Source organism: Papio anubis, chromosome 19, assembly GCF_008728515.1.
Source record: "Papio anubis isolate 15944 chromosome 19, Panubis1.0, whole genome shotgun sequence".
Lineage (NCBI taxonomy): Eukaryota > Metazoa > Chordata > Mammalia > Primates > Cercopithecidae > Papio > Papio anubis.
In genome coordinates this window covers 22,017,816-22,041,334 of record NC_044994.1, presented here as the reverse complement: position 1 = coordinate 22,041,334, position 23,519 = coordinate 22,017,816, and the positions used below count along the sequence as shown (strand labels likewise).

The window sequence follows — 23,519 nt, the reverse complement described above, 5'->3', positions numbered from 1 at the left end:
TTTAATTTTCTGCAGTATGTGAAAACCTTAACCATTCATTATTAAACTAATTTGCTATTCTTCTCCAAACTAATGTAAAACCTTAAACTGGCAAGAAACTAGGAAGTTATAATGTTTATCCTCCTTCAAAATGCAAATTTTTCTTTACCTTCAAAGTCAAACTTTGGATGGATATTCTAATGTCTTATTTGTGATAGCAAACTCATTATTTTCAAGCAAAGTGTATTTTTTCAGCAGCCTTAATTACTAGAAAAATCATGCCGCATATTGAACAAAGTCAGTGTCCCAAGTTTCTAAGCTGTCTTAGGTATAATGAAAAGCACAATATATATTTCTGTTCATTCTTTCAGTATTTGGAGATAACTATTGCTATTAATATGTCTTCCCTGTTGCCACCAACTCACCTATTATTTAGGAAAAATGATTATAGTTCTCTCAGTGATTACTCATTTGATACTTTCCGGGCTTTTTACTATCAGTGTAGCCGTCTTGTTAATTTTTAGTATCTTATTTTAGTGCAGTGCCTAAAATTTAATTCAATAATTTTTGTTACAATATTAACACAACCATTCTGGACCCTGCTCCCCTTTTTTCTCCAGACCACAGGATGATGGCAGCTTTCTGCTGCTGCTAATTCCTGGATTGTGTCACATTTTCTATTTGTTCTTTTAGCTCTTCTATTATCTCATTTTAAAATTTTACTTAGAACTAATACCAACTGTGACTTCCATACTGATCCTGATTAATATAAATTCAAAAACTTAAAATAAATGTTAAAGGGAAAAATAAATTACAAGGAAGCAAAACTCTAAATATAGCAGAAGGAAGCAAAAGACATATTATTAAAGAAGAATCAACAGTCTGGATGTTAGGAAGTAAGAATAAAGGGTATAATACATAGAGAGTAAAAAGTGATATCAATATTTTAGACTTTGGGATTAAAAAATGTATTGATAGAGAACATAAAGACAGTCAATAGAACCCAATAATTCAATTTTTGAGTAAGAGTTGTGAGTTTGATTTTTAGACCTGATGAGAATGCAGCGATGGTAGGTAGAAAGTTTAAGTCAAAATTGTGAGCAGACAGTAGCAAACTGTGTCAGAATTAGAGATTCATGATCCATCCAAATAAAACTAATATGTTCTGTAAGACATTTTGTAAGATGAAATAAGAAGCATGAATTATGAAGCTTGGCAAAAATCAGTGCTATGAGGAAAAGAAAAAGAAGAGCTGGTGCAAAATAATACACTAATATGTGAATAATTCTTTACAGCTTACAAAACACTATAAGATGCAGATGCTTATTTTGCCTTCACAGAAACCCTGTTAAGTTGGCAGTACAGATGGCAACAGTTCTTGTTTATAGGCAAGGAATAAAAATGGAAGAATAAGAGAAAGAACAGCAAAACATGGAAACAGGAAGTGGAAACAAATCAGATGGAGTCATGGAGCAGGAAGGTAGAAAAATGGTTTAAATGCTAATGACTTTATTTCTACTTATCATATTGGGAATTAGTTGAGATGCGGAAGTATTGACACTAATGCTGCAGTACTGAATTTAATTCTGATAATGATTATTTAAATCTAAAAACAGCATTAACAGATAAGGAGAGGGTGATTAGGATAATAAATGGCCTGGAAACATACGACATTAGTAATAATTGGTTTTAGAATGTGCGTTCAGGAGGGAGGAAAATATTTCCAACTTACATTGTTGATGAAATTAAAAGCTAAAATCCTTATGTTGTATCACTAATGCTTTGGATGGCAATTTATAACCATAGTGACACTTTCCTAAATGTTATTTCTTTGATCAGGATCTATAGAACCTAGTGCTACCTAGTAGTGAGAATTAGAAACAGAGAGGAGATTCACTTCTAATAATGATGAAGTAGAGATGAAAAAAAAAAAAAAGAAATATCTTGGCTTATATTTTACTCTCAACTTCCAATTTTCCACGAGGACTGCCACTGCCCATGCTGGAGGCCACGGGTCATGAAAGCCTGAGAAGCATAGGCTGTAAAAGTTTAGCCCCTGAAATAATTAGTAGATTGGATGAAAGCAAGGTAATATATGTTTGAACAAATCACAGACACCCTTTTGGTGTCATTTAATTATATCTCAGTCTCATCAGAAAGCTATTATTTTCATTTTGCTGAAAATGAAGACTCAAATAGGTGTTCTTTTTTCACTACATATTCTGGGATGCTACATACACTAAATCAAATTCAATAAATATTTATTATTTCAAATTTGTTATGATTTACAGTATTATTTTAATAATTCTCAGGCTTTTATTTTGTTTCACAGCATGTAGGAGACACTATTTGGACTCCAGTATTTTTTCTAGTAACTAAATAAAAGCAAAGATAAATTTTCTGCAACAGAACATTGGCATTCAAATTGTGATTGTAATTATTTACATTATATGCATTCAAAATTAATTGGGATTTATTTAACTTAACAGTTAATTCTACATTCCCAGGAAAAATCTAGATAAGAGAAAATTATATTGAACTATCAAATATTTAGTCAGTGGCATGTTTCCTGCATTGTCTTTGATTTATGAGTTTGAAATTTTAGGTTTTATCCTTCATTGAAATGAATTGTGTAAAGAGCATGGAATAATTTATATCTGTGCTAATGATCAGTTTTAGGATGTGGGTGGGAAAAAGGAAATGATTCTAATTTATATTGCATATGGAGGTAGCAGCTAAAATGCATAAACCAGTGTACAAATAACATTTACAAAGCAGTTTATAACAAAACACTTTCCTAAATATTATCTTTTTGTCAGAAATCACATTAATCTTTTTTATCACTCTTTGTGCTATTTCAAAGTCTTTTATTTCTTAGGCATTATGAGAATAATATAAAAATCTGTATACTCATATATTGTTACCTATTTCAAGTTATTTTAATACAATGTGTTTCTTTCTCTGGAAGGTAAAAATATTAGTTTCCCAGGGCTGCCATAACAAATTGCCACGAACTGTAGGCCTTAAAACAACAGAAATGGCCGGGCGCAGTGGTTCTTACCTGTAATCCCAGCACTTTGGGAGGCCGAGGCGGGCGGATCAAACGTCAGGAGATTGAGACCATCCTGGCTAACATGATGAAACCCCGTCTCTACTAAAAATACAAAAATTAGTCGGTCGTGGTGGCGGGCACCTGTAGTCCCGGCTGCTGGGGAGGCTGAGGCAGGAGAATGGAGTGAACCCGGGAGGCGGAGCTTGCAGTGAGCCGAGATTGCACCACTGCACTCCAGCCTGGGCAACAGAGCGAGACACCATCTCAAACAAACAAACAAAACAAACAAACAAAAAACCCAGAAATGTATTATTTTCTCACCATTTTGGAGTCTGAAAGTTTTATATCAAAGTATTGGTAGATCCATATACTTTCTAAAGTCTTAAAAGAGGAATTATTTCTTCCCTTTTTGTAGCTGTTGGTGTCTCTAAACAATCCTGGCCTTGGCCTATAGCTATAACTCTCCAGTTTTTGTCCCTGTCTTCGCATGGCCTTCTTCCCTGTGTGTGTGTGTGTCTGTGGCTTCTGTCCTCTTCCGATGAGGATGTCACTTACTGGATTTAAGGCCCATCCCAATTAAGCATGATCTCATCTTAACTAATTACATCTGCAAAAATCCTATTTACAAATAAGGTTACATTCATGGATTCCAGGTGGACATGAATTTTCAACACTATTTAATTCAGTAATGTAGTGACTTAATTTAGAAATCAAGTCTAAAAGTGGCAGTGACCAAACAAAGAGGGCAAGAAAGCAATAGAGTAAAAGAAATCTGCAACCAGGAATGAGGCTTTGCTTCCAGTAATTCATCACCAGAGCATCCTAGGAATCTATCTAAGGAAGAAAAAATATATAACTCAATTGAAGTTGCATCTATAAAATATTTTTTCTAATTAGTTATATCACTACTAAAGCATTAATTAAGCAAAAGTATATATATCTCTTAAAATCAGCATCCATGTTTACCTAAGGGACTTGTAAAGATAGGGAAGTAAAACATCCATGATATTTTTAATTAGTATTTTTAATTAAAAACATCAAATCCCTGTAGTTTCCTAGTCCACATATAATAGATGTAAATTTGAATGAATTTATATTTTGTACTTGCAGGTGTGTGGGTGTACATTTAGGAAGAAATATATTCTGATTGCAAATTAATACTATTTATATTTAATTGAATAGGTTAAGTACTTATCTATAAAATTAAATATTATTTGGAAAAAAATTCATTTTATATATTCCATGAATCTGACAAAAGGTTACTGCCTACTATATATGTGAATTTTGTGTTTTCTATGTTTTCGTAAGTATTTTTGATCCATCTTGGGGCATGCAACGCTAAGGATGTCAGTTAAAGAAACTGATTTGAGCTGGTTTCTCAGTTTCTCAAGCCACTATCAAAGATCTGCCCTATTTCTCAGACTATTATATGAGAGGGAAATACATTTACATCTTGTTTAAAATCATTGCATTTTGTTATCTCATATTACATGAACCTAGTTAGCTTCATATGTAATTTTGAGTATTCAAATATCAACTAAGTTGTTTTATTAAACAAAGGGATATCTAGTTTGAGTCTACAGTTTTTGTCAGTCTTTCGTCTCTCCCTGAATAATGACACATTGAAAATGCAATCTCATGGAAATGTACTAAGCCTAAGCAAAAAACTGTTGTTTGTGCCTGACTGGCTTCAAAATTGCTATGGACCAGTGACTGCTGCATCTCCCACATCCTACCTTTGTGGATAGCTTGTCTATTGAGCTTATAGTATGTCAATTCCACCATTGTTTGTTGGGAGAATAGAAGAGAGATATGGCTTATTCAATTTTTTTTTTTTTTTTTTTTTTGAGATGGAGTTCGCTTTGCCACTCAGGCTGGAGTGCAATGGTGCAGTCTTGGCTCACTGCAACCTCTGGTTCCCAGGTTCAAGCGATTCTCCTGCCTCAGCCTCTGGAGTAGCTGGGATTACAGGCACTCACCCAGCAAAATTAAAAAATATTTAACATTATTGTGCAAATAATCTTTTACCATTTGCTGATAAATTTGTACGTGAATTAGGAACACATTAAAATAGCAAAATGCCCAGCTAATTGCTGTATTTTTAGTAGAGACTGGGTTTCACCATGTTGTCCAGGCTGGTCTCGAACTCCTGACCTCAAGCAATCCACCCACCTTGGCCTCCCAAAGTGCGGTGTATTTGTTTAATTTACAGTTTTTCAGGTTAAGAGAAATCAAACTTCAGCAACCAAACTCAAGAAACCTCATCTGCAGCTGAATCTAATTTAGATGATGAAAACTTGGGCTTTACGCCTGATTCTGTAATTAAAAGCAACTTAAAATGGGTGTTGGGTGTTGAAAGCGGAAATTTGTATTTTATATATGTGAGAAAAGTAAATACATTGAAGTCAGAAGGCAGGCTATGGTGGTTTTAAAACATGGATTGTAATTTTTTGACATTGTTCTCATTGAGTGGTAGGGTCTGTGTCCCTTCCCCTTGAATCTGGGTGGACTTGTGACTGCTTCAACCAATAGAGTAAATTAGAAGTGACACTCTGTGACTTATGAATCCAAGTCATTAAAATGCATGAACTTCCTGCCTTTTTCACCAGAGTGCTCACTTTTAGAGCCCTGTGGCTTCATGTAAAAACCTGGATACTAGTGAATGGCAAATCATGAACTTGTAAGCTGACAATATTCTAAGCATCTGTACTCTAGAATTCTTACAACTCACCTAACCATATTGGGTGCTGGGGAGTGTCAGCTAACTACTTTCCAGGTAAAATTCATTTTCTGATTTGGGTTGAGGCAACCCAGGCCATAAAGGTTTCTGGACTCCAAAATTTGCTTTAGTATTACCAGTGTCTATTCTATTGGGCTCTAACAGCTAGTTACAGTTGTTTTATATTCCAAAGGTAAGTAATACGCTGACAACAGAAGGTCCTGTAAGAAAAACCAATAATAGACTACTTAACTAGAGGAGATGACAGGATTAGTGAGTGCTTTTTGTAGAGGACATTACACTGGATTAACGTCTCCCAAAAAAATCATTCATTGATATTTTTTAGTCTTAATTTTGCTTACTAGACATCTTAGCCAATTTCTGCAACTGCGTGAGAGTGGAATGGCTTTCAATGGGAAATAAACAGTGTAATACTTAGAATCTGTTTAGTTATTGAATTTGTGGATCAACTTTTTCATCAAATATAGGAAGTGTTTGGCCATCATTTCAAATGTTTTTTCAACCGTTTCTCTTTCTATTCATTTTCCAGGACTCCCACTGTACATGTGTTGGTAAACTTGATGGTGTATTACAGGCTTCTAAGGCTCTGTTTATATTTCTTTATTCTTTTCTGTTTCTCAGCCTGGATTATCTATTTTACTTTATCTTCACCTTCACTGATTATTTTTGGCATGCCACATTTGCTGTTAATCTCTAGTGAATTTTTATTTCAATTATTTAGCTTTTTAACTCCAAGAGTTTGGTTGGCTGTTCTTTATAATTTGTACTAATTGTTGTTCTGCATTTGATAGGTTCTTATTTCCCATTGATACCTTCATTCTTTGCACACAGTCTCCTTTAGTTCTCTAACCATATTTATCGCAGCATGTTTGAAATTTTTATCTGCTAAATCCTTCATCAGTGACACTTCAAGACCATTTCTTGTTAGTTTTGTTCCCTGAGTGCATAAGTTACAGTTTTCTGTTTCTTTGTGTATCTCATTATATTTTGTTCAAAATTGCATATTTTAGCTAAAATATTGTTGCAACCCTAGATTCTAATCAGTGCTGATTTTGTTTGTTTCAACTAATTCAATAGAGTAAGTCTGTCCCAAATGAATTGCCACTGAAGTCTCTGCTCAGTTTCAAAATTTTAATTATTATATTTTTAATTGGCACATGGTAATTGTACATATTTAAGGGATACAAGGTGATATTTCAAGACATGTATACAATGTGTACTGATAAAATCAGGGTAATTGCTATATCCATCACCTCAAGCATTGATCATTTTCTTGTACTGAGATCAATCAAAAATCTATCTTCTAGCTATTTGAAAGTATACAGTAAATTAGTTAACTATGGTTACCCTACAGTGCTATAGAACACTAGAACTTATTATTCCTATCTAGCTGCAATTTTTCATTCATTAACTGACCTTTCCATATTTCCCCTCCCTCTGTACCTCCCAGTCTCTAGTAACCACTTTCGTATTTTCCACGTCAGTAAGATAAACATTTTACGTTTCCACCTGTAAGTGAAAACATGGAGTATTGTCTTTCTATGACTGGCTTATTTTATTTAAGACAATTTTCATGCTGCCTTCCTAGGAGTTCCTTTAAATCAGCATAGCTTAGTCATCAGCCAATGATTGGTGAGTGGTTATACTTAAAATTATTGTGCAAGTAGTCTTTTACCATTTGCTGATAGATTTGTACGTGAATTAGGAACACTTTAAAATTTCAGTGTTTTTGCAATTCTTCCCCAGTCTTTTGTTTCTGTATGCTTATGGCCTCATAGGTACATCCACATACAAATAGATGAATAAAGCTGTCTCTGTTTTTGTTTCCTGATTGTGCAAAGAACCTTGCACAGGTACACAGAATTCTATACTACCAGGGTTATATAAAATCTTATCAGGGCTCTTTATACCAGTCTGGTTACCCAGAACTTCCTGTTAACTTTTGACTCTTCTGATGGTCTGTGCCCCAAACTATCATGGCAAAGTCTAAATGTGATGTTGGCCCTCTCAGAATGTTTACTATTCTTCTGGAATTGTTTCCTTATGGTTTCAACTGTCTTTCCTTGTGTGGACTTTTCCATGGTCTCATATCAAATCAAATCAGGTCTTTTTGTCAATAAGGATGCAAGTTCTTGTGGTCTGCACTTTCTCCATGCACTGAAGATACAGTGGGAAAGATGGTTACCACACCAGCTAAAACACTACAGACTCCCACTGTTCAGCACTTCATCTTGAGTAAACATTTCTCAGTTTTTGTATGTCTTTTGTCAATGTCCACAATGCTAATGTAATTGTTTTTGACAATTTTGTCTATGTTATTACTTTTTGGAGATAGTATTTACAAGCTCCCTACTCATCCATTCTAGAGGCGCCCCCTACTCACACATTTAAAATATAGCTTTCAAATCCCAATCACCTAGCACACCTGCCATGAACACAGGGATTATCCTACATTCTCAATTGAATGCATATGTTTGTTTGCATTTGTAACAAGACATTTATCCACTTGTATTTAATGTCTAAAATGTGTTTCTCTTTGTTGATCACTCTCCTTCCTGAATCATTTTTTAAAAACTACTGTAACAGAATACACTCTTGATTTTTGCTTAACCTCTTGTTATTACTTTCTGTCACCTTAGCTGACACTCTCATGTCTGTCTTCTATGTGTTAGAGATTTCTAAAAGTTTGATCTCAGTCTTTTTCTGTTCTGCTTGCTACCCTTTTTCGGAGAGACATAATCCACAAATCTAGATTCCAGTGCCCCTCCCTCTCCCTCAATTGCAGATGATACTAATGTTCAGGCCACAACTATGAACTCCACGCTCCCAGCACTTTTCAGTCTGATTGACACCACCTTTCTGATGTCATAAATATCCCTCATCCTCCATATATTTAAGTTTGAACTTGTTTTATTCCTACGAGAAGTGAACCTCTCCAAGTTCCAATTAATGAAATGACATCACAATCTATCAACTCGAACCATTACATAGCACATAGGCTATTCTTGCAATTGTGCCTATTTGTAATTTCCCAAGCTGGTCATCACTACAACGACTTTCACTGATACTTATAATTCTACTCCAAGAGTATATGATGTAATGTGTAAACCTTCTCATAAAAAAAAAAAAATGCCTTTCCAAAATTGTACAATCATAAGCCCAATTAAAAAAAAAAACATTTTAGTGTTGTCCCCATAACTAATGTAAATGTACAACTATCACTATACCAGAAGAGCAAAAGGATACAAACCTTAACACCATGCTGTTAAAAGGTATGAGGTTTTTTGGTTATGATATTATGATATTAAAATATAAAGATGGCAATATTAAGAACTGTTCTGAGATAATCTTTTTCCCATATAGAAGAGTCTAACTTTTTCATGTATTTTAGATTAGCATTATGTCTATATCTTTGTCAAAGCATTTAAGAGTTGTATATAAATGTCTGGAGCGGTTCCCAAAGAGGTTGGTAACAATGAGTAAGAGGTAAATAAATTAACAAATATATAAAAATAAATAGTGCTATAAAATGAACTGCTAAAGAAGTATAAAGGGGGTTTTACAATAGTTTTGAAACAGAACTACATTATCTTTGTGTTAACATTCAATCCAAGAGCTCAAAATCCCATCAAGGATTATAACCATAATAATCTTGATGAGTGATAGAGGACGTATCATCATTACAACTACACAGAAGAAAACAATTGTGGTTGAGGACAGCTGGCTCTTACAAAGACACAGAACTATTGTGGAGGAGAATTTCTGCTTCTAAATGTTGATCTTTTCTACTCTAATAGCAGTTACATAGGCAATTGTTATAATCATTTGCTCACTGTAAAAAACTGGCAAAATTTTTCAATTAGCAAAATTGATATAATTTAACAAAAAATCTTGTATAAAATAAAAATAATACATTAATTTGCTCAACAGTATTTGAATGAGCCTGTGCTCTAAACATAAATCTGTCTCAGGAATTAAGTTGCACACAATTAAGTGTTTTGAAATAACTCAATCTTTTAGGAAAAGAGGTAACTCTGCATAGTATTCAGTAAACCGTAATACCCTTAACAATGAAAGAGAGGATTTTTGGCCCTTTCAGAAACTTTGACTTTTCTAATTCCACTAACATATCAGAACAGGAACCAACAAGCATGTTAAAACCTAGCAAACTTTTAAAGAAACACAGCTTCAAATACATATTCTTCACTCATTTTCAGAATAAAAAAATAATAATTTTTATCAAAAGCAATGGTGATACTCCAACTAGTAATAAGGAGAAGTAATTTCTTAAATATTTATCATTCTAAAACATATTATTGAAGTTAACTTTAGGAAAAAAATCTCAGGGAGCTTATGAATATTTCTACCTAGACTGATAGAGATGGAACGTGAATTAAATTAGAGCAGATATCATTAAGCTTAAAATATGATGTCATTGTTTAATCTTAAAAAATATTTTTTATTTGATATTTGATATTTATTTGATATTCTCTTTATTTGATATTACATTCAATATTAGAATGATATTACATTCTAATATTAATAAATAGGTGGTTGTTTATTCTCTCACTGGATCCTTTAAAGATCCTTCTGCCACCTGTGGTCTCTAGATAGAGGATGTTTTTGGTGAAAGAAGATCAACACATTTGGGGACTGAAAAATAAGAATAAAATAAAATCTTGCTTTTGTACCACTTCAAGTAATTTATTTTACTCAGCAGGTCTCTCATATTGGCCTGGGAGTTGATATTGCCCCATGAGCCAAGCTGAGTTGGCTGCAGAAGATCCTTAGAAGTGCCAGACTCACAGTGATCCAAAAACAACAACTATCAAATCAATTGCCTCTATGCTTCTGGCAATGGCTGTGGGCACTCAGCACCACCTGAAAATTTTATATTTGGTTGACGAACAAATAGAAGGTGGAAAAACACGGAGTAACATATTTGGCTCAATGATAGAAAACAATAAGTTATTTAAACAATGAATATAAATTATACCAAAATTAAATAAAGGAAATGAATAAATTAGTATTTGGCAGGTGATATAATGGTTGCTATCTGCTATCACACGGCATGTCACGCAATCACCACAATTGGTATATGAACATTTTTACTTTCTACAGATGAGAAAATAAGCCAAGATATGTAAAAATTGCCCTAATTATTAATGGGTTCCACATCCATAGATTCAATCAACCACAGACCAACAATATTTAAGTATACTGCATCTGTACAGAATATGTATAGATTTTCTTGTCACTATGTCCTAAACAACACTACATAACAAACATTTACATAGCATTTACATTGTGTGTGGTATTATAAGTAATCTAGGGATGATTAGTATATATTGGAGGATGTGCATAAGTTACACACAAACACTACATCATTCATGTCAGGAACTTGAATATCTGCAAATTTTGATAGCTGGAGGTCCTGGAAGCAATCCCCAGGGGATACTGAGGGATGACTGTAATTTGCTAAAAAATGTATATTAGGTAATTATCAAGTTACTATGTGAATGAACAAAGTAAAAATATGTGTTTTGTGTGGCAAAATTAGGAGCAGAAGAAAATATATTTATTGTTTCATGTATAAATTCAAACTTATTTCCAATTCACCATTAATTTTAATGTAGTATTGGGGGAACAAATAATTACGTCATTTAAACCAACTCTAGATTTTTACAAGTATAACACAAATACATACTTAAAATTATTTTATTTCAGACTTCATATGCTTGAAATTGATTTAATATATCTGTCTTTTGTTCTCTGATTGCATTTTTATGTACCATTTTTCCAACTTAATAGAATCCATCCTTCCTCAGGATTGGATATGTATACATTAGGCTGTAGCAATTACAAGATGCCGTTTGTTGAGAATAATCATGGCTTCAATCTCAATGTAAATGGCTTGCAAATCTATATCTCTAATTAGAGTCTTCCTGATACGTAGTTTCCTATCTATAAATACTTACTGAGCATGCCTGTTAAGTTACTTCACCATTACTATTAATCTAGCAAGCAAATAACCCATAACCCTCTTTCTTAAAAGGCCTTCCTTTTTGTCTTCCTTATTAGAGGGACAGCCAGTAGCCCTGGCTAAAAAAGGATAAAACACAATATCAGAAGGTTTTTGTTTTTGTTTTGTTTCTGGGTTATGTGTGTGTGTGTGTGTGTGTGTGTGTGTGTGTGTGTGTGAAACTGGCTATAAGGGAATTAGAGAAATGTGTACTCAGTAACACATGGCCTTGGGCCATGTGAAATCAGAGATCATAACAGTAGGAATAAGAGTGAGTCCAGTGTAGTTTGATTAAAGAAGGGTGACCCCAAATGATAATATAACTCACCTGTATTCTTCAGTAAGGGAGGTCGTGCAGGTGAAGAGAGATGTTTTAAAAAGGTAGAAAATATAGGTAATCTACAGGCAATCCAAGTTGCTTAAAGCAAGCCTTAATTTTATTTATATCAAGATAATATATTTCTGTGTATTTTGCTTTATGTATAAATATGAGTATGCAAATTTTTACTTGATTTGAATTGAAGCTGGAAAAAGTCAAAATTATATCTCTTAACTGCTTCTCTGCCTCAAAAAATTACTATTTTCTCAAGAAAAAAAATTACTATTTTCTCAAGAAAACAGGTGTGAAGAACAATTCAAAATTTTTCATGAAGGATTATATCTCATCTAATGATAAAGTAGCACTCAAGTGAATTTCTTAAAAGTAAAAGAAATCATAAAGGGCCGCTGAGCCTTGCAATCTAATCTTGCCATGAAAGGAAATTAAATGAAAAATCAATTTTCCAGGGAAAACTCACCCTTACTCTACAGATTAGTTGTAGCACATACACGCACAGCACAGAACAAAAAGAAAGGGACAAGCAGTTGGTATACTTCAGTTCAAGAGGTAGATGTCTCAAGGATTATCCAGTTGATTTAAGGCCATGAATAAGCCATTTTCAGGACTGTTCATATAGTAAGAAATCAAAAATAAAAGTCTGCAAGTAACTTTAGCATTAGAAAGACCCCAGGTTGCTGACATGTTTTCTTCATGCCCTGATTGCTGATATGTTTTCCTCATGGGCTAATTGCTAATATGTTTTCTTCTGGCATAACGGTTTAAACCTCAGAGTCTTGGCTCTTTTGATCTGTCCTGCTTTTTCACTTTGTGGAAAAAAGAAGAATTCGAGGATCTATGTAGTTCTTATGTCATATAATGTTTGTATTACTTGGTTTCTAGTTTTGTAGTGAACCTATGAACACCAACTTAAGCAAAGGTATGAGTCTGGCCAAACTTAACATGCTACATTATGAGTACATTCACTATATTGCCCTTTGAATACGAAAGCTGGAAATATTCGTGTTTTTAGATGTTTCTTGGTTTGAAATCTAGAATATTATTCCATACACATATGGCTAAATCTGTTATTAAATTTATAATGTGACCTGGTGGAAATATTAGATCATTTCTGTGGCTCCATTGAACTAATAGAAAAAAAAGTATAATAAAAGTATTAAGATATATAATCACATAAATGTTTGAAAAATAGCCACCTCTGGTCATGCTGCCTGTTCTTTTATTATCAATTGCCCCAGGTACCTAAGCACATAATTGCAATCATTGATTCAACAAATAAATTACTATTTCTATGAGCAAGCACTATCCAAGGTTCTGAAGAATTACAAATAAATCAGGTTTTATCCATTCCTCAAAGACATAAACACTGAAGAAATTACTGAAAGTGTTATGATAGAAATAAGGAGAACCATGAGGGCATAATATAAGTAGTGACCAAATAATTTATTTTTATTAATTTTAATTTTAATACAAAATTTAGATTTAAGCAATTGCTTGTTTCAGCAGTGAAATACTCTCACGGGTCAGACTCTCCTGCTAGAATTTAGGTAGTAGCTCATTTTAAAACTACAGCAAAGTAAGCCAAGCAGTTTGTGCTGTCAAATAAGAAATCTATAAATTCAAAAGATTAGTGTCAGGCCTAGGGCTTTTTCATTTACTCGAACTGCACAAAACTTAAGTTGCACACTCAGGTTCACTTTTTCCACATGGAGAGTTCAATCAAATGCAAGGATTAAGTCTCCAAGTATTGAAGTGAAGCATTTCTTTTCTCTTATAGTTAATAGAATTAGTAATGTGCACATAAGAGGAAAGGTAATAATAATTCTATTGAAGTTCAAGTCAGAAACCACTCTATGATAAAATTGCCTGAATGTCAATAATAATTCACCTGGACAAATAACTATTATCTTAACACTAGAACTTCTTTATTTCCCTGAGAATATTTAAGCCCTTTTTGAGGCCAGTAATAGAGAAAACTAAGAATATGATTTTAACGGTTGCATGTACAGAAGTCTTCATTAACTATTAATGCCATTAAAGCAAATATGTAGATTGCTGCTATTTGTTTCAGAGACTCAAAATGCTTACACATTTAGCAACAAGATACAAAGGTGAAACTTAAATGAAAAAGGAACCATTTATATTTTTCCCTACAGTTGTACTAGACAAAGCATTAATAAACAGCAGTGCTGTAGAGAAAGTTTTACTTTTTAATAATGAAATTTAATGTTTCCATTTTTTTTTTTTTTGCCCATTTCAGTTTTACAGACAAAAGTACTAAAATAAACGGACTTCCCCCAAGCTATTAGTTAAGTCTCTCTTAAATTTCCACTTTACATAAGTCTTTTTGTACATTATCATAGAGAAATTGAATACTACAAAAGGAATATGCCAGAATTATTTTGAGAATAAAAATATCCTGCACTCAAATTGCAGGATATTTAATGCTGCTCTCATGAATTCCACTTATGAATATTATTTATGAATCTCTATAGAAGTTATTTTTTGAATAAACTTCATTAAACAAACACAAGTATAATTTATTTGTTTGCAAAAACCAAATAATGAACAGAAATATAATTCCTGTAATAATAAATGTATGAAATTTTAATCTCTCCATCTCTAAATAAGAATGTTGTAGCCTACTGCTATTTCTGTAAATTTATCTTAGGAAGCTCTGTTCCAATTGGCTTCAATGCACTTTTGTTTCTGTTTTTGTTTAATATGTTTTTAGTGCTTACTCATTTATAAGCTGTAGTTTTATCCTATGTATTATAATGTGCAAATTCATGAAAAAAGCAATTATTTTAGCTTTCAGTCATACTCTCTGTGGAAAATAATTATATTAATATTTCAGATCAGATTTTTTTCATAAAATTTATTCTCTAAAGAACTAACTGTTCAATAATTGCTTTTTATTGTTTAGTGAACCACATTTTCGGGATACGTTTCAGGTTTTTCAACAACTTTATTTCAAGCAATTTAAAAATTACTGCCTGTACTTCTTTTCAAACCAAGTCCAAACGTCCGTAGACTTCAGAATGAATCAGTTCTAGTTGACTGACAAATTATTTTCCAAGCCAGCAAATCTCAGGAAGTCCAAGTATCTGTTCTGGTCATATATTGTCCACTAATTCAATTCATCTTTTCTGTTGCCTTATTTTTAAAGGTTAAATCCAGTTGTGGTATTATAAAAATATTTTATTTTCTCTATGCTTAAGGATGCTCAGAAAGCCGTAAGCATAAAGAAACATAAAATATTTTTTCTATAGTTCTGACAACTGGCTTCCCGGTGGCACTTAAAAAAAAAAAGAATCATATCAGTGGACAATATATGACTTTATATTTTAATACGTGTATTTAGAGTAATTGTCTTTTAATAACTATCTGTCTTTGATTTTTTATTATAAAGTAGAATTTATAAAAGTATTTTAGGAAACTAGTGAAATCATTAGGAGGAAACTCTCTGTGCCCTCAGTAAGTTGCTGATGTTCAGGGGACCTGGCTGAGTTGTTTTGACCAGGAAATATTCATCTATGCTTAAAGATGCCACTATATCAGAGAAGTCAAAATCAAAGTAAAAAACAAATAATAACAACAACAATTACAAACATTAATTGTATTTTCAGGGAGCTGTCCTTATATAATGTCTCACCCATTTAACATAAAATAAACTGAGGCACAAGTAATTTCGGTTCAGTTTATACAGATACTAAATGGCAGAGCTGCAATTTGAACCCAGGCAAAATTGAGTCCAGATGTTGCATTTTTAAACATTATTCTTAAGGATTATCAGATATCAAAGAGGACGCATGAGTGGGTTAGGGACATTGGTATGAAGTACCCCCTTTCTGGGGTTTGGAAGTTTCCCCCATGAATATTTATTTTAACCTTAATTTTCTCTCTGCTTCTGTGCTTTTTTTGCTTTAATTTTAAAGGAATATAAACAATTGATGTTGACCCTCATTTTTTAAAATTAGTTGATGCATTCTTTCCTGAATGCTTATTAATATACTATGTAACCTATTGTATTTTTTTATTTGAAAAAAAGCAGTAAGACAAAGGCTTAACTACAAATAGAATGTCCTCATTCAATGATGTAAACACATACGCACAGAAATTACAACTGGCTGGTGATCAGGCATCCAAGATATTAGTACTAGTTCTGGCTATGACACTAGCTTCCCTTTTACACCTTAGGAAAAAGGGTTAGAGTATTAATACCTTGAATGTCTGATCTCCAGTCTAATTTAGGGCATAATAAGGTGCTTAAGTAGGTGATATTTATATCTTTGTTTAAAGTGTTCTACTTACAAGTAGTTTTGACTCTGCTCTATTTTTCTACCCTACGGAAATGTTATAATTAGTATGCCGAACTAAACCAAATATTCTTCTATGCATGAGAATGTGAATTAGTTACAACTAAAGAACCCTCGTGCATTTATAGGATCCTGTCTGTGATTCTTGGACAATAATACCGGTAAGTGAGAATGCGTCCATGATATGCTGAAATCATTAGGAAATAAACAGAGCACATAACCTCTTTAATTTCATATAAAAATTCTTGCTGACCTTGGATACATTAATATACTTATACATATAAATAGAAATATAGGTACATATTTTGTTACTGCCACTGAAATGGGCTGCCTGTTGTAAAATTTTTCCTTTACAAGGATGAAAATGAACATCAACACTACCTAAATGCTATTCTGATAAATTGACTAAATAAAAACAATTAAAAGTCCAGGCATAATAGAAAATCAAAACTTCCAAATAGGGTGGCATAGTTTAGAAAACTATAATGTCAGTAGTCAGCAACTTTAGATAATTTGCAAGTCATATAAATGATTTGCCTGAATAAAATACTTTTTTTCTTCCTCCTCAGCTGAGAAACAACTAAGTACCATATGTTGAAACAAAAAATTATCTTGCTGCTTTCAAAAATAACCACTTTTTAAAAGACACTATAGAGATAACATGGGAATTTAAAAATTGCATTTTCTCTGTACTATATAGAAAAGAAAGCAAAGCATAAGGTGATTGCATGTGATCATCTCTTACCCTCTGCATTAAAATGCACAAAAGAAAATGGGCTTATATTATGAGCATGTAAGTCTAGGTGAGATTGTAGGAAGAAAGGCAACTTTGGAATTTGTAAATCAGAGAGTTTTCCAGATTTCATTTTAGTACAATAAATACACATACTGCAGACTATCAAAATCTTCATACATCAAAACTTATCAAATATTCATTGAGAATCTGGTTGCCATATTTTGTCGTTCTTCTTTTCATAGTGAATGTAGCCTCTAAAACAGTTTGAAGGAGCCAATTAAGGTGGAGTTTAATATAATAATTTTTAGACCAAATGGATAACAGATCAACAAACTGGATCTTTTAGAAGAAACTGGAAGTATCAGCTTGAAAAACCCAAGGTTACAAACCAGAAATCACTTGGGAAAAAATCGAGTTTATAAAAGACAATAAACAAGATATGGAATTGCACAGTGTATTAGTCCCTTTACACACTGCTGTAAAGAAATACCCAATACGGGGTACTTTATAAAGGAAGGAGGTTTAATTGACTCACAGTTATGAATAGTTGGGAGGCTTTAGGAAACTTACAGTCAGAACAGAAGGCAAAGGAGAAACAAAGGCGGGTCTTAAATGGCGGCAGGTGAGAGAAGCAGGGGAAATGCCAGATGCTTATAAAACCATCAGATCTCGTGAGAACTCACTATCTCATGAAACTGCCCCTATGATCCAATCACCTCCCACCAGCTCCCTCCCTTGACAAGTGGGGATCATGGGGATTACAATTCAAAATGACATTTGGGGGAGGACACAGAACCAAACCATATCACATCACATCTTCTATTAAGAACATATGCCTCAATTTTCTCTTGGTTTATTCCTCGCTTCTTCCTTTCCTCTCATTTCCTTCAGAGTTTGTTTGTTTGCTTGTTTTTTCATCAAACACGAGGATAAATTTCTGGCACGACTTACTGTTTCCTCATAGTTTACTGTATCCTACAAATATAAACAAATTTCCATGTTAAATGGTAACTCATTGCTTGTCAACAGATCAACACCTATATTAGAATTGACTTACTGCCTTCCAAAGCAGAGGAGAAAACACAGCTCAAATAGGCCTGTCGCTGCGAAAACCTTGCCTAATCCCTCCAGGTCTGAGCGTAAGTAGGCTTTTATTATAGTACATCCTCATAAGCCTATTAAAACAATTTAAGAAAAATCAATTCAGCTTTGTCAAATGATCTTTATATTTCCTATATTAACATACTATAAATGAGCTCAGCCTTTTAAAACATTAAACTCAAATCTGTCCACAAGTGCTAGGTGTATTGATTTATCCAATCTCTAGAACTGTGCTGTTGTGTGTTGTAGCCACTACCTGCATGATGCTATTTAAACTTTAATTATAAGTAATTAAAATTAAATACAATTAGCTGGGCATGATGGTGTGCACCTGTAGTCCCACCTACTCATGAGACAGAGCAGGAGGATTGCTTGAGCCCAAGACCAAGAGATCGAGACCAACCTGGGCAGCACAGTGAGAATTCATCACTAAAGAACAAATAATAAATAAAATTAAAAAATAAAAATACAATTAGATTTTGTTTTTCAGACACTCTAGCCACATTTCAAGTGTTCAGTAGTCACAAGCAGCTAGTAAACATTATATTAAACACCAATATTATAGAACATTCCCATCTTTACAGAAAGTTCTATTGGACAGAGCTGCTCTAATATATTTTTAAAATTTATCACAATCTATTTTTTACCATCATTTACTTTTCTATAGCTGAGATATAGACCCACATTATAGAGTTGTACCTACACTTTTAACCTCTTGACTCCTTCTGCTATTCATTTCACCATTTATAAAAATGTCAAACATTGTATCAACCTAAACTTCCATCTTTTATTTGCCACACAAATGCTGAACAATGCAATTAAAAAATCAGAAATAAACAAAAATGATGTGGAGTGAACTACAATAAATTCATCGTTTTCATTTTCACTTGATCAGCCTGAAAACACATATAATTAGGCCCCCATCACGTTCTCCACAGTCAAGTTATTCTAAATCTTTTCTGACTCTTCTTAAGATTTTTTACTTCTTTCTGCAAGTATATTAGCTTTGTGAAACAGCAGAGACAAGTATAGCCAGAACACATATTCAGTTGTTGTCCTACTGTTGGGACTTCAAGGGATTTGGGAGATGAGTGAGAAAGAAAGATGTAAACAAGAAGTTGCAGTAGATCACACAAGCTTGATTTGGGGGACTGTTTGAAAAGCTTGCATGTGAGGAGAGTCCCTCAGAGCATGAAACTCTAGATACTATGGCAACATGGGGGCCGCCATCCAGAATGGAAGGGGCACAGAGGGAGTCCTGGAGGAGAAGGGGATTGGAGAGGAAGGTTATGTGTCTACATAATGCTTTTTAGCAGCATGATGGGAAGTCTTTGGGTGAGAGAGCTCCAATGTGATGCAGTAGCTTGTATCTTTATAACCCTGGGTTTTACATTATCTATTGTTAGCAGATGTTGGGCACAAATTTGTGGGTTATGCAAAGCAGGCAGGCTCTAGATAGCTAAAAATATGCTCATTTTAGCAATGCTAAAACAATTGGATGTATAAAAATCTGAGTTTGGCATGAGCAGGCTTTTGAGCTAACAGGTCTGAGCTTGCTGTGAAGAAGTAAACAACTTTGAGATCAACACACGAAGGCCATCCTAGCTCTTTTTTATAACACCTACCTACTTAAAACATCTACATCCCACACACGGGCCTTCTTTCTTTGGATCTTCATTGATGAGGACCTTTCCTTTTTTGCAAAACTGTTATCTCTTCTGGTATCCTGGATTCCAGACGTCTTGATTGCTTGGGAAATGAGACTTACCAATAAGGCCCTCCTTCATCTGGAATACCTAGGTAAAAATATGTGAGAAAGAACCTTTGCTTTTGAGAAATGAATACTTCTGCTTTGAAATGCATAGGAAAACTCTATATTTACCTTGAGTTATTATTGGCTAGTTTGGATTAATTAGGAGGAAATAAACATATTATATGCCTTTTCCTGTTACATTCCCTACAGAACAAGGTTGTGATTACAGGCCTTTAGGTCAGCAGAGTTTATACCTTAGTGGAATAGAGGTAACCAAAAATAAATTCTTAATTACTTCTTTGCATTCTCTGTCCCAATATGAAAGTTTATCTTTTATTTATCCCAAGGGTGAACTTTAAACCTATTACCTCTCTTTGATGTCTGTGTCAACTCTTAATACATACACTTTTAAATTTTTAAATATAAACATTAGAATTTTTCATTTTTTCCTTATTCTAGCAAGAATATTTTTCTCTATCTTTAAAATCAATATGTAAGCACACATATACACACAAATGACACTTACATCTTAATATCCAATTTCCCATAGACAATGAATCCCTTGAGGGAATACTAGTGCTAGCAGATATCTATAAAATGAGTTAAACTTTTCTTATGTCATAATTTATAAGGGTATATATTTCTAATAGTGTTTAAATGCTTAATTCATGATATAATAATGCGTTATGCAAAATATTCATATTTCATTATGATACATACTTTTATGCTTCATATGTTTTGTATTCTAATTGTAAACTGGAGATATAAAGAAAATTTTATACATAGCCAGCATCATTTTGCTGTTTTCTTAAGTTAGTTACTTGATCTTGCAGCCTTTTTTTTTTTTTTGTTCACATGTGAAATAGGGATAATAACTGCGTAAACTACATACCAAGTTTGGAAGAAACTTAAATGTGTATAGTGTACCTGATAAATGAAAAAATCTCCATCAGTATTTACTACTGGAACACAAAGTCATTTCCACTTCACTCTACCTACCCCCCTTACTAATAAAACCTCAAGGGGATGAATCAGAATTGGTTATGGCTGCTTGTGGAGTTTCATCCCATTTTTGCCCTAGATTCACTTAGGGTTGTGAATATGAACTAGTTTGGCCTTTGGAATATAAAGAAATGCTGCTTGGAGTTTTAAGAACTATTGCTATTCCTAACAGAAAGAGGAATAATATCATAAACAAAATATTTATCATATTTTCCTGCCTTTGGGCATGGCTGTCTGAGAACTTGATGGCCTGGAGTCCTCTTACCATCATTGGAGGAACACTGTGGCAGAGCCTACACCTGGAAAGTGCCTGGGTCCTGGACAACCTCACTGAACCGTGGAACCAGACTCATTAAACCCTCCTAAACTCCTGTGGAGAAGAAAAAACAAAAGGTTTATTGCTTATATTAAATTTAAATAAATATTGTCTTTCTTACAGCATTCTAACTAATATAGCTGCTAATGGTAGTAGAAGTAGTAGTAGTATTTCACACTATCTTCAAAACTAGGTGCTCATGCCTACAAAATTGAGGTCAGTTGGTGATCTCCTTCTGTTTTTAGTGTACTTATTATTTTTCTTAGCCCCACTTTCTACCACATACTGCTAGGTAAGTACTTCTTCTTCCTGGTATATTTTTCTTGTTTTCCTTTTGGAACTGATAAAATGCATATATAATAGCTTCCTCATATTTTACTAAATTATTTGCTAGCATTTCAAAGGTTTGCAACATACGTCCCTGATCTTTTACTTCGGATTCACTTCTACAATTCCCTTTTTACATTTCCGCCTTTACGTTGTGTCATATTTTTAATTTTAATTCTTATTTTTTAGTTATTTTCCATTTTATTCTTCTCCCTTTCTTGTGTATTTTTCTATTTAGTTTGTCTTAAACATATATAGAACTTATTTGATAGAAGTGACACAGTTGATTCATATGTATGTTTATATTTATATATTTTTCTTTATCCCATTATTTCCCTGTTATTTCTTTTAACAGTCACACATTGCTTTTTCTCTAAAAGCTGTACATTCTATGTTTTTAACAATGTATTTAGAGCTCTACACATTCTCACGTATCTAGTTTTCCAATGGCTTCTCTTCTATAATGCATAACTTTTTTAATGTCAAACAAAACAAAATACACTAATCAAACAGAAGCAAGTTTTTTTCTTAATACTGAACACAAATTATAAAAAATTATATGAAAATGCCTAAAGAACAAATACAATTTGCTTTAACTATGACATCGATATGGAAGGGAATTGCTGGGAGGGGAAGGTCAGGGTCCCTTTAAATGATACAGAGCAGGGGAGAAGTGCTGGATAGAGGAGGGGTGGTCCCTGGCTAGGGCTCCACCGCAGGGCTTGTTCCTAGGAACCTAGGTGACGACGGGTGCTCCTGTCTTCGTGCCCAAATGTTGCATTTCCCAAGACCACCCTCGCCTGCCATGCCCCATCCTGTGCCTGTAAAACCCCCAGAGACCCTAGTAGGCAGATGTCACTGTGGCTGGACGTCAAGAGGAGCTGATCCGCTAAAGAAGACATAGAGGCAAGCCGGGTGGGGTGGCTGACGTCTGTAATACTAGCACTTTGGGAGGACTAAGTGGATGGATCATCTGAGGTCAGGAGTTCGAGACCAGCCTGGCCAACATGGTGAAACCCCATCTCTACTAAAATACAAAAATTAGTTGGGTGTGGTGGTACATGCCTGTAATCCCAGCTACTAGGGAGGCTGAGACGGGAGAATCCCTTGAACCCGGGAGATGGTGGTTGCACTGAGCCAAGATCACCCCACTGCACTCCAGCCTGGGCAGCTGAGCCAGACTCCGTCTCAAACAAACAAACAAACAAACAAACAAAACACACAGAGGCAGCTTCACATAGAGAGAAGCACATCAGCGGAGGAACACACAGGCTGCTGGACGTCTATAGGAACTCACCGACAGGCACTGGCATGCCCGCAAGCCACTCACCGGCAGAACGTGGAGTTTGGCCAGGGCAGTCAGAGGAGAGCCCGGCTGCGAAGCGGCCCGACTCCAGGGGGAAACCATCTCCTTTCTGGCTCCGCCATCTGCTGAGAGCGACTTCCACTCAATGAAACCTTGCACTCATTCTCCAAGCCCAGGCGTTATGGGATTCTTCCAGTGCACCAAGCAAGAACCCGGGATACAGAAAGCCCTCTGTCCTTGCGACAAGGTAGAGGGTCTAATTGAGCTGGTTAACACAAGCCTATAGATAGCAAAACTAAAAGTGCACCGTGTAGCACGTGCCCACTGGGACTTGAGGAGCTCTAAACATTCACCCCTAGACACTGTTGTGCGGTTGGAGCCCCACAGCCTGCGGCACTGAAGAAGGGAGTCACTTCCTGTGACACATGCCCTGCGAGGAAGACAAGGGAACCTTTCCTATTTCAACACTATGGTTAAGAAATTATAAATCTGTACTGAATAAATATATAGGTACTCACTATATTCAAAA

At 34.3% G+C, this 23,519-nt stretch overlaps 1 long non-coding RNA gene across 2 annotated transcripts in view; it reads right to left on the bottom strand.

Annotated features, from left to right (window-relative positions):
* Positions 1 to 8,093: 8,093 nt before the first annotated feature.
* Positions 8,094 to 23,519, bottom strand: part of LOC103879647 — a 53,606-nt gene continuing 38,180 nt past the window's right edge. Inside the window, exons 2-5 of one of the 2 annotated variants that reach the window (XR_004180040.1) lie at positions 21,307 to 21,411; positions 19,912 to 20,082; positions 18,243 to 18,360; positions 8,094 to 18,160 (exon numbers count right to left, since the gene is read on the bottom strand). This is a non-coding gene — a long non-coding RNA (uncharacterized LOC103879647). The remainder of the gene's footprint in view (positions 18,161 to 18,242; positions 18,361 to 19,911; positions 20,083 to 21,306; positions 21,412 to 23,519) is intronic. The other variant, XR_002518661.2, reaches the window with a different exon arrangement.